This window comes from Nicotiana tabacum, chromosome 5 (assembly GCF_000715075.1).
Source record: "Nicotiana tabacum cultivar K326 chromosome 5, ASM71507v2, whole genome shotgun sequence".
Lineage (NCBI taxonomy): Eukaryota > Viridiplantae > Streptophyta > Magnoliopsida > Solanales > Solanaceae > Nicotiana > Nicotiana tabacum.
Window position 1 is genome coordinate 153780834 of NC_134084.1, and position 11474 is coordinate 153792307.

The following is an 11474-nucleotide window of genomic DNA, read 5'->3' on the forward strand; positions in this document are numbered from 1 at the left end:
TTGTTTATTTCTACTCTAAACAAATACTGTCCATGTCTAAGTTTGTCATAATCAAAAAAGGGGAAATTGATGGGTTTTCAATGTCTTGGCCTTATGCTTCTTATGTTTTGATGATCTAACAAACTTGTCGTGAAGAACCAGATAGAGAACCTGGCCCACAGGGTATACATTTCATGTGACCTTGTCGAAATCTGAAAATCAGTAAATGGATGAACAACCTCAGGGAGGAACACAACAGGGACATAGTATCTTGGTCCCTTAGGGTTCTCCGACACAAGCACAAGTCAGTGACTGTACGCAATCAATATAAATAGAAACACAACAGGGACTTGCTCCCTTAGGATTCTCTGACACAAGTACAATCAAATGCACGTCTGGAATGTAGCAGAAGAAAGTGACCATCTAGCAACTGTCACAGAAGAGGAACACAAATAGGACCTGGTCCGTTGGTGTGTCATGACAGAAGTACAAAGTTGACTATCCAGCTGGAACGCAACTGCCCAGAAGTGGCTGTGCAGATAGTACAACAGTCACTTATCATTAGGAAGAAGCGTACACCAAGAGTTGACATCACTATCTATTGTGTTATCTGTTGTGATAAAACAACCTGGTGCAAGACACACCATTCTTCATGCATTCAGTGATATTCTCTCAAGAAACAATAGTAATTCATTCGGCATTGAAGTCACTGGTATGTTAAGAACAAGAAGACAACTCCACTAAGGATAAATTTCTTAATGAGTTTATATACATCTGTAGTTGAGTTGTAATCTTGTTATTTGTTCGTCATTGTAATTCCTAGTTTGCTTTCTTAGAAGCGTTGTCTTAGGAACAAACCAAAAATCATAAACCTCTGAGTTTATGTTGTGACTAGGGATAGTGATAAGTTTAAAGCCTTTGTAACTAGGATAGTTATAGAGTGGCTTGTGGTTGGTGCATCACAAGTTAGTTGAATTCTTTGCAATAGGATTTTGCAAAGTAGCTTGTAATAGGGAGATTGCAAGTTAGTGAAGTTAAAAGCCTACAAGAGTAGGTCGTGGTTTTTTGATCCCCCTGTGTGGGATTTTTCGACGTAAAAATCCCTTGCCTTCTTTACTTTCAGTCTTTATAGCATTCTCAGCATCATCTCATATAGGACCAGGTACTCTATAGTTTGGTGGACTCATATAAACTAACAGATGATGAAGAGGAAGAGAATGCCGAACCTGATTTGACGAGGGAGCATGCTCCACCTCCCATTAGACCAAGAGTGTAGGAGTCTCACATGCTGTTTCATTCAAGGAATATTGCCTACCTTGATCATTTGCCAAGTATGCCGGATGTGGATGCCCTCACGAGGGATTTTGACAAAATTCAAACAGCAATGTGGGATGAGTCAAGACCAACGGTGCTGGCAAATGGCATGCTTTTCCTGATAAAGCACGCCTAAGCAGGGCGGAAAAAATGTACAGCGTAAAAGAGTGTCGTGAGATGATGGTATGGGAGTCAAGTCCGGATGTATACAAGGTTATTTGCCATAGCTGGTTTACGGGGTGTCATTGGATGCTGCGTGCGAGCAAGAAGAAAACAGGATTGTGGAAAGTGGGTAAATATATTGGCACCCACAATTGTGAAATAGACACATTCAATGGGAATCACTTCAACTTGGATGTTGACTTGATTTCTCTTCAACTGATTCCACACATTGAACATAAGGTACAAGATCAAAGTGTATATTACATCCGTCTACCAGGAATATGGGTGTACTATTACAAAAAGAAAGGCATATCTCGGGCGCAAATGTGCATTTGAAATTGTTTATGGTGACTGGGATAAGTCATTTGCATCTCTACCCAGGTACATGGACACATTGCAACACTTTAACCCCGGGGCTGTTGTTGAATGGAAACTTGAGCGGAGTGCAGGAACACCTAAATATATATTTAGATACGTGTTCCCAGCATTTAAACCAGCAATTGATGGTTTTGTGCATTGATGTCCGGTAATTTCCATAGATGGTACTCATGCCTATGGAAAGTATGATATTAAGTTGTTGAGCACTGTTGCAGTAGATACCAATGGAAAAATATTTCCACTAGCTTTTTCCATCTATGCCAATGAAAGCCAAGACATGTGGATGCTATTGCAGCACGTTGTCAAACAACGTTCAGGTATTTGTCTAATATCTGATCAGCATGGTGGTATATTAAGTTTTGTAGAGCATTTTCCTAAATGACAGGAACCCTATGCATACCACCATTACTGTCCAGAAGAAATATCCCAACAAGGACTTGCATGATTTAATGTGGATGGCTGCAACTGATCACTAGGAGTGCAAGTTCAGGAGGCGCATGGAATCGATTTGGCAGTTAGACAAAAGAGCCTATCATTGGTTGATGCGACATGAGCTTCACAAGTGGACATTGCATGCGGATGGTGTCAGACGATGGGGAACCCTGACTACAAATGTGTCGGAGTCTTTCAACGGGTTATTGAAGTCTGCACATGGATTGCCTGTCACTGCCATGGTGTGAATGTCATTCAAATAGATGGCAGGGAGGTTTGTTGAAAGGTATAGAGGTGCATCAGAATTGATGGAGAGGGGTGTAGAATTGATGCCAATACCAATGAAAAGATTTGAGAAATATAGGAGGTGAGCACATTGGCATTCATTTTTACAGTATTGCAACAAGCGAAATATTTTTGAAGTTCGCACCGCTATCCATCAATACCAGGGAAATATTATACACACCGTAAATGAAGCCAACAGGTTGTGTTCTTATGGGAAATGGTCCATCTACCACATGTCGTGCTCACATACCATGAAGTGCTTTCAACATACAGGTTTAGGGCCAACCAACTATGTTGATAGGCAATACAGTATTGCTGCATACTTAAAAATATATAGTGGGCAGTTGCAGCCAGTGGGTGCTGAGCATTATTGGCCGCCGGAACTATTTAAAATGGTGTGTAACAAGGACTATTTGCGTAAGCTACAAATGCAAAAAAGAACACGTATATAGAACCAAATGGATATTGGTGATACCATTTATGCGCGTAAATGTGGCATATGCTCGCAAACAGGATACGATCGTCGTAAATGTCCTTCAGCTGGTTTGGGTGGCGGTGGTAATCCAGCTCCTGGTGGAAGTTCATCTAATGTGCCTAACTATCAAGGATACACGTAGTGTTTTGTTTTCATAATATAGTTGTAATAAGTGTATGTACTTGTTTATGTTACAAGATGTATCAAATAAAATTATGTTTCCATTGTTGTTAAATCTTATTGATATTTAACATTTTTCAGTTGAGTAAATTAATAAATTTCTCCCTCCCGTTCATGTAATCAAAAATAGTATTGGATTAAGAAAAGAAAAATTTTTACGTTCACTTTCGAATTTCACTCTAAAATTATTAGAAAACTACACTATCAGAGGAGGAAGATGTTTGATAAATAAGTGAATATATATAGCGCGATTAAATACTACGTTATGTGTGTTGTCTTGTCGATCTGAAAAGCTGCCCGCCTGCGAAAAAGCTGTTTTGTATCCGAAAGAATCTTTAACACGCGAAACATAGCGCGGTTAAATACTACGTTATGTGTGAGCATATATAGTGCGATTAAATACTACGTTTTGTGTATTATCTTGCCGATCTGAAAAGCTGCCCGCCTGCGAAAAAGCTATTTTGTATCCGAAAGAATCTTTAACACGCGAAGCATAGCTCGGTTAAATACTATGTTATGCGTGAGCATATATAGCACGGTTAAATATTATATTTTGTGTGTTGTCTTGTCGATCTGAAAAGCTACCTGCCTGCGAAAAAGCTATTTTGTATCCCAAAGAATCTTTAACACGCGAAGCATAGTGCGGTTAAATACTACGTTATGTGTGAGCATAGCGCGGTTAAATACTACGTTATGTGTGTTTCCTTGCTTATAAATAACGGGCGCATTCTAGATATTTTCTGCACTTAACCATAACAAATAGCAAAACTTTCTATAAAAGCAGGGTTTTTTTGCTTTAACAAATGTCTGAACGCATTTATCTACCGATGTGTCAATGTGGCAAATGTTGTATGTTGGCAGACTATTGGGATGATGGTCAAGTTGGGCGCAGATACTAGATGTGTGTGAATAGGTTTGGAGGCAACAACGGGGAAATTTTTACAATTTTGAAGTATGGTTTGATGAACCCTATAAGCAGGAATGCTATAGAGAGTCTTTGCAGTATTATCATGATTTGACCAAAAAATAGTGGGATGATGAGATTATGTATAAATGAGAAATTATGGAATTGAAGAAGAAACTAAAAGAGGCGGAAAAAGAAAAAAATAAGATGGAAGAGAAATTTAAGTGGTTGGAGTAGAGAATAATAGGCGGTCGTGACTAAACAATGACATGTATGTGTTGAGTGTAATACTTTATCTTTATATTTCCCGTGTCATGTATTTTTATTAGTTGTACTGAATTTAAATTATGTTAAGTTGATATGTTTGTGTTTGTGTTGTAGTATTAAAATAAAGAAGAAGCGTGAAAATAAAAACATAATGCGCATATAATGTAAACATAAAAAATTATTGTTATTATTTACATAAAATAATATTTACATAAAATACCAAAAAAATTAATGTGTCTCACAACCTGTGTGCTTTAATGCAGCCGTTGGCATGAGGTGCATCCCATCCCGCCCGGATACGCTATCAGGATCATCCTCATAGTGTCACCTTTTTATCGCAGGATGCGCTGCAGCATAATCGTCAATAGTGCTGGCAAGATCGGTAGAAGGGGCCGTCGGTCCATCAGCAACCTACAGAAGAATAAGTCAGCTCAGTATATGAAAATATATATTAGTAATGTACGTGTTAAGCCAAAAAAAATTTAAATTGTCTTACCATGGTCTCGTCGTGCTCCTGAATATAAGCATCTGTCGCATCTTGGTCAGCATCGCACAAAGTGGCCTCTATGACGAGCGGGGATGAAGCCTTAATAAGAAAATTATAAAGTTAGTTATGGCAAATCAATGAGGTAAAAACAAATTTAAATTTAATAGTAATACAAACATACCTACGCCTGTAAAAGATCCCGAGCACCCATAGATGATGAGCCATAACTCAGCTGGGGCCCACTATCCATATCTCGGGTCGGCCAATCCTCAGCAGTGGTCGATGGGCCTGAAAAATACTTCCCCAAACCTCTCCGGTAATGCTGGTGTCCGTGATCAACAATGGATCTGACGGGGTCACCTGCGAAGTCGCTAGAGTGAACGTCAGTTGAAGGCTGAATGATGGCATGCTGTTATGATGCTTGTCTGACTGATGGAGGTCACCTAGCAGATCAGCTCCAACATCCTCAACAGGTGCCTCAACGCCCCCGTGCTGGGGACCACCTCCTCACCGGCCTTTACGACCCCATGGGACAGCCCTGCCTCGTGGGGCCCCCTACCTTAAGGGATAGCCTTGCCTCATGCTCCCCTACCTCGTGGGACAGTCCTACCTCGATGGTAGTGCTTTAGCGCCACATAAGCAGGGACGTGCACTAAACGCTTGTCCTCTTGGGCTCGCTCCAGAGTCCGGGCAGCCAGCTTTGTAACCTACCGGCCATACTCGTGCAAAATGGCCGCTCCCTCGCTGGCATGCTACTGCATCTGTAGTCCCAACTGGTGGAATAAATGTAGGCCAATAGCCTGCACAACATGTAAAATATAAATTACGGAACGCTAGGTCACAATTATAATTAAGAATACCAAATAACATACCAGTGCCTCGTGCCTCCCGGCATATGGAACGTACCGATCGCCAGCTCGATGAATGGGATTTCCGACGAAAAGTCGGGTAACGCCACGGTACCAGACCATATAATCATGCTCAGTATCCGGCCGACTCGGTTGGGGGAGAGGGGGTGAAATCAAGTCACATCGCTGGTCCCAAATATCGATCTGTTCCTCTAGCCATGCCAAATATGGGTCGTTCACCCGGGAATGATCATTCCCCTGGTAACGTGTGGTCTTCCAGGTGGCGGTGGCGGTACGAGATACGGATGACCAAACTGGCGAAGTACCCGCTCGGTAGCATGATGCTCTGATAGATCTTAAATACTTTTGCCTTGTGTTTTGATGATCTAACAAACTTATTGATAAGAACCAGATAGGGAACTTGACCTACTTGGATTGCTGCAAACTTAAACGGATTCCAGCTAAGGATGAACTGCTACAGATTCAGGAGCTAGGAACCAATCAAGGACCTGGTGCTCCTGTGGTTCCTATGTAGCAGTAAAAAGTCATATGGACACAGCTGGAACTGAAGTGACTGATGGCACTGTTTCTACCACACTGCAATATACTGTCAGCCCACTCACTCTTTAAGCAAACAAAGCACTCACATCACCTCAAGTGATGTGATCAAGATGTACTCGATGAAGCTTCATACAAAGACATCACTAGAAGGTTTCTGTTTCTCATTCAAGCTTTTTGCAAAAATAGAAAACTCATCATCCTCTCAAGCTTGAAGAACAAGGTTGAACGCCACTACGGACCAGTTCCTAAAAGATTGATTGATTGTTGTCCTAGTTGAGTTGTAACCTTGTTATTGTACTTACTATATCTCCTAAATCGCTTACTTAGAAGCATACTGATTAGAAGTCCTCTTGTAAATCCTCAAACTCGCTGAGTTTAGGTTGTGACTAAATTTAGTCATAAAAAAAGTCTTTGTAATTGTAGAATTGCAAAGTGGCTTGGGGTGATAGCACCACAAGTTAGAAAAAGCCTTTGTAACTAGAATAGTCACAAATTGGCTTGTGGTAAAGGTACCACAAGTTAGTTGAGTAAATCCTTTGCAATTGAAAGTATTGCAAAGTGGCTTATAATAGGTAAGATTACAAGTTAGTAAAGTTAAAAGCCTACAGGTGTAGATCGTGGTTTTTTGATCCCCTTGTGCGGGATTTTTCCACGTAAAAATCCTCTATCTCATTTACTTACTGCTTTACTAATTGCTCTCAACAGAAACTTGTAGAGGACCAGGTACTCTAAGACTTGGTGGACCCATACAAACTATCAAATGGTATCAGAGCAGATTCCTCCTATCAGGTTAACACCTAGGAAAGATCTTTATGATGGCTCCACTAAATCTTGAAGAAGGTCAATCCATATACCACCCATCCAAGTTTGATGGAAAATGCTATTGACGGTGGAAAGCTAGAATGCATGATTTCATCATGGCTGAGGATTGAGAGCTTTGCGATATTATTTGCGATGGTCCGTTTGTTCCAATCAAGACCAGCGGAGAATACACTGAAGCAAACAAGAAAGCATTGAAGAAAATGCTCGTGCCAAGAAAATTCTGGTATATGGTTTGGAACCTAATGAGTACGAAAGAATCTCTACATGCGACACTGCTAAGGAAATATGGGAGTCTTTGCAAATAGCTTATGGTGGAACTACACAAGTAAAACAAAATAAATCTAACACTGACGATAGTTCTACGATGGCGGTTGAAGGCAGGGAGACTGGATATGACTCAACACTTGCTTTGATGGGGCAATCAGATAATGATGAAGATAATGGCAACGAAAAGGTAAACTTCAGAGATGTTCAGAAAAATCTGAAATCCTACTCTCCAAAAAAACTCATATGTTTAGCTGATGTTTTAATTACTGCATTTTGTAGTCTTGCGGAGGATATGGATTCCTTGTTGTTAGAATTAGAAGAATTTTAACATACTAGGAAATACTTAGTGGTTGTAATTACCAATCAAAAGAATGCCATTGAAACTCTTAGAAAAGAAAAGAGTGATCTCTTGGCAAAAGCTGCTGACCAAAGGGAACAAATAGTAGAGCCCTTGACTAAGTCAAAACCTGAAAACCCTAAAAGAGGAAAAGAGATAGTTAGTTAGGAATATGTTAGGCTTGAAGATTAGGTAAAGGCCTTGAGATGTAGGATGAGTGCTGAAATTGAGAAAAACGAGCTCCTCCAAGCCAATCTAGAAAAAGTAATGAATGACCTTGAAAAGTCTCTAAAGTGGACCTGGTCCGTAGAGGCTACCACTGCCTTGTTCACTAATGATAGTGAAAAAGGGCAGGGAGCAGAGTTTTCAAGGAAAAAGGATCCTTACAACCCTCACAGTAAGAGCGCCACTGCATCTGATAACTGGCCTCGGACCCAATGTGGGAACACTGGGCACTCCAAGGAAGGTGTCCAGGCCAAAAATCAATCAGTACCAAAAGATAAAGTGGTTACTGAAACTGTGATCACAAAAGAGGGACTAAGTTCCACTCACAGAAAATGCACATTACCTACATGGAGTAAAAGAGCTCTTATTCATCCTGTTGGTTACTACAAGGGACCCAAACTTGTTTGGGTTCCTAAAAATAACTCCTAAAATTCTTGTGCAGGGGACAGTGAAGGGAAGTGGTCAACAATGGTTCATGGATAGTGGATGTTCGAACACATGACTGGGAACACCACAAACTTTCTTTCACTAAAAGCCCTGTAGGGAGGGAGTGTATCCTTTGGCAATGGGAAAAAGGGGTACATTCTTGGAGTTGAAAAAGTTGGGAAGTCACTCACTCACTCTATTGAAAATGTGTACTATGTCAATGGACTTAAGTACAGTCTCCTGAGTGTCTCTCAAATTTGTGATAAGGGAAACAAGGTAGAGTTCTTGTCCAAAATATGTACAATCATTGACCTTGTGACTGGTGAAATAGTCCTGGTGGACAAAAGATACAAGAACATCTATGTCGCTGATTTCGAATCTTTACAGAGTGGTGATCTGAGTTGTCTGAAGGTGGTTGACGATGATGCTGAACTATGGCACAAAAGACTGGGCCATGCAAGCTTTTCTCTTCTGAACAAACTAATTTAGAAGGACTTGGTCCATGGTTTGCCTATGTCATAATTCAAAACTCAAAAAGTTTGCGATGCCTGTGCTAGAGGAAAACATATAAAGTCCTCCTTTAAGTCAAAAAGAAATGTGAGCACCTCAAAACCACTTGAGCTCTTGCATATGATCTGTGTGGACCTATGAGGGTGCAAAGTAGAGGAGGAAAGAGATACATTTTCGTGACTGTGGATGACTATTCCAGATTCATATGGACTCTGTTTCTCAGAACAAAAGATGAAACGAGTGAAGTATTTGTGGCCTTTGTGAAGAAAATTCAGGTGAAGATGGAGTCTAGAGTTGTATGCATTAGATCAGATCATGGGACAGAATTTGACAATGTCAAATTTGATGATTTCTGCAATGAAAATGGTGTCTCTCACAACTTCTCAACTCCCAGAACTCCTCAGCAAAATGGTGTAGTAGAAAGAAAGAACAGAACTTTGGAAGAAATGGCAAGAACAATGCTGATTGACAGTGGACTTGCAAAGAACTTTTGGGCTGAAGCTGTCAACACTGCCTGCTACTTAGTGAACAGGTGCATGATTAGATCAATTCTAAACAAGACACCATATGAACTGCTGAATGGAAGAAAACCCAAGCCGACCTACCTAAGAACGTTTGGATGCAAATGCTATGTTCTCAACAATGGAAAAGATCAGCTTGGTAAGTTTGATGTCAAAGGTGACAAAGGGATATTTCTTGGCTACTCTTCTTAAAGCAAGACTTACAAGATATATAACAAGCGGTCTCAATGTGTTGAAGAAAACATCCATGTTATCTTTGATGAATCTCACACATCATTTGAGAAGAACGCTGAGGAAGATCAAGATGGAGAACCCTTACTTGTTCCTGGCGAAGTCATTAACATGACAAACGGAAAGACAGATATGATGAGTCAAATGAAGGAGGCAAATGAAGACAATGATGCCTCATCATCTATAGAACCAAACACCTCAATTACAACCACTGAAACTGAAGAAAGAGTGGTTGATGCAGTTCAGGGAACTCTACTTGCATCTGAGATAAGGATAGAGGAAAATCAGCCAATCATACCTTCTTTTTCTCAGAATGAACCCCAACTATCTAACTGAAGACATCAAAGTTCTCACCCCATAGACAACATAATCATTCCTCTAGATTCCGGAGTCCAAACCAGGTCAAGAGCTAGAAATTCACTTGCCTTCTCAACTTTTCTCTCCTAGATAGAACCCAAAAACATCAAAGAGGCCCTAAAAGATGCAGATTGGATTATAGCCATGCAAGACGAGCTCCATTAGTTTGAGAGAAACAGTGTGTGGCACCCGGTACCCAGACCCCCAGATAGAATCATTATAGGAACCAGGTGGGTATTTAGAAACAAGCTCGATAAGCATGGAATTACCACAAGGAACAAGGCCAGGCTAGTGGTTCAAGGTTACAATCAGGAGGAAGGGATTGACTATGATGAAAATTTTGCTCCAGTGGCTCGCATGGAAGCCATCAGAATTCTGATCGTCTTTGCTTCTCATATGGAATTCACTCTATTCCAAATGGATGTCAAAAGTGCATTCTTGAATGGACTACTTAAGGAAGAAGTCTATATGAAGCAACCACCCGGATTTGAAAGTCATGAGCACCCTGAGTATGTGTTCAAATTGGACAAAGCCTTGTATGGGCTAAAGCAGTCTCTCAAGCGTGGTATGAAATATTATCAAAAATTCTCTTAGAAAATGGCTTTAAGAGAGGGAAGATTGACAACACTCTTTTCTTAAAGAAACGAGGAAGGAACCTGCTCATTGTTCAGGTCTATGTTGATGATATCATCTTTGGAGCAACAACTGACTCTCTATGTGAAGAATTTGCAAAACCTATAGGGAGTGAATTTGAAATGAGCATGACGGGCGAATTAAATTTCTTCTTGGGTCTTCAAGTAAAACAGTCCCCAAAAGGTACTTTCATCTGTCAGCAAAAATACATCAGGGAACTCTTGAAGAGGTTTGACATGGAAGCACCAAAGGTGATAGACACTCCCATTGCAACTGCCACTCGCCTAGACATGGATGAAACAAGATCTCATGTGAATCAAATAATGTATAGAGGCATCATTGGGTCTCTTCTCTATCTCATTGCCAGTCGACCTGATATTGTTTTCAGTGTGGGGTTGTGTGCGAGGTTTCAATCAAACCCTAAGGAATCTCACTTGAAGGCTGCCAAAAAAATACTGAGATATCTCAAAGGCACGCAGGGTCTGGTGCTATATTATCCATCAGGTGACAATTTTAATCTAATTGGGTTTGCTGATGCAGACTATGCAGGTTATCTTGTGGATAGAAAAAGTTCTTCTGGGATGGCTCACTTCTTAGGATCATGTATTATTTCTTAGGGTACAAGGAAGCAAAATTCAATGGCTCTTTCAACAGCTGAAGCTGAATATGTGGCTGCAGCATCATGCTGTGCTCAGCTTCTGTGGATCATGCAACAACTAGAAGATTTTGGAGTTCTCATTGAGAGTGTGTCTCTCCTATGTGACAACACCAATTCACTCAACATGGCAAAAAATCCAGTCCAACATAAAAGGACCAAACATATTGATGTGAGGCATCATTTTATGAGAGATAATGTGGAGAAAGGGGTGATAT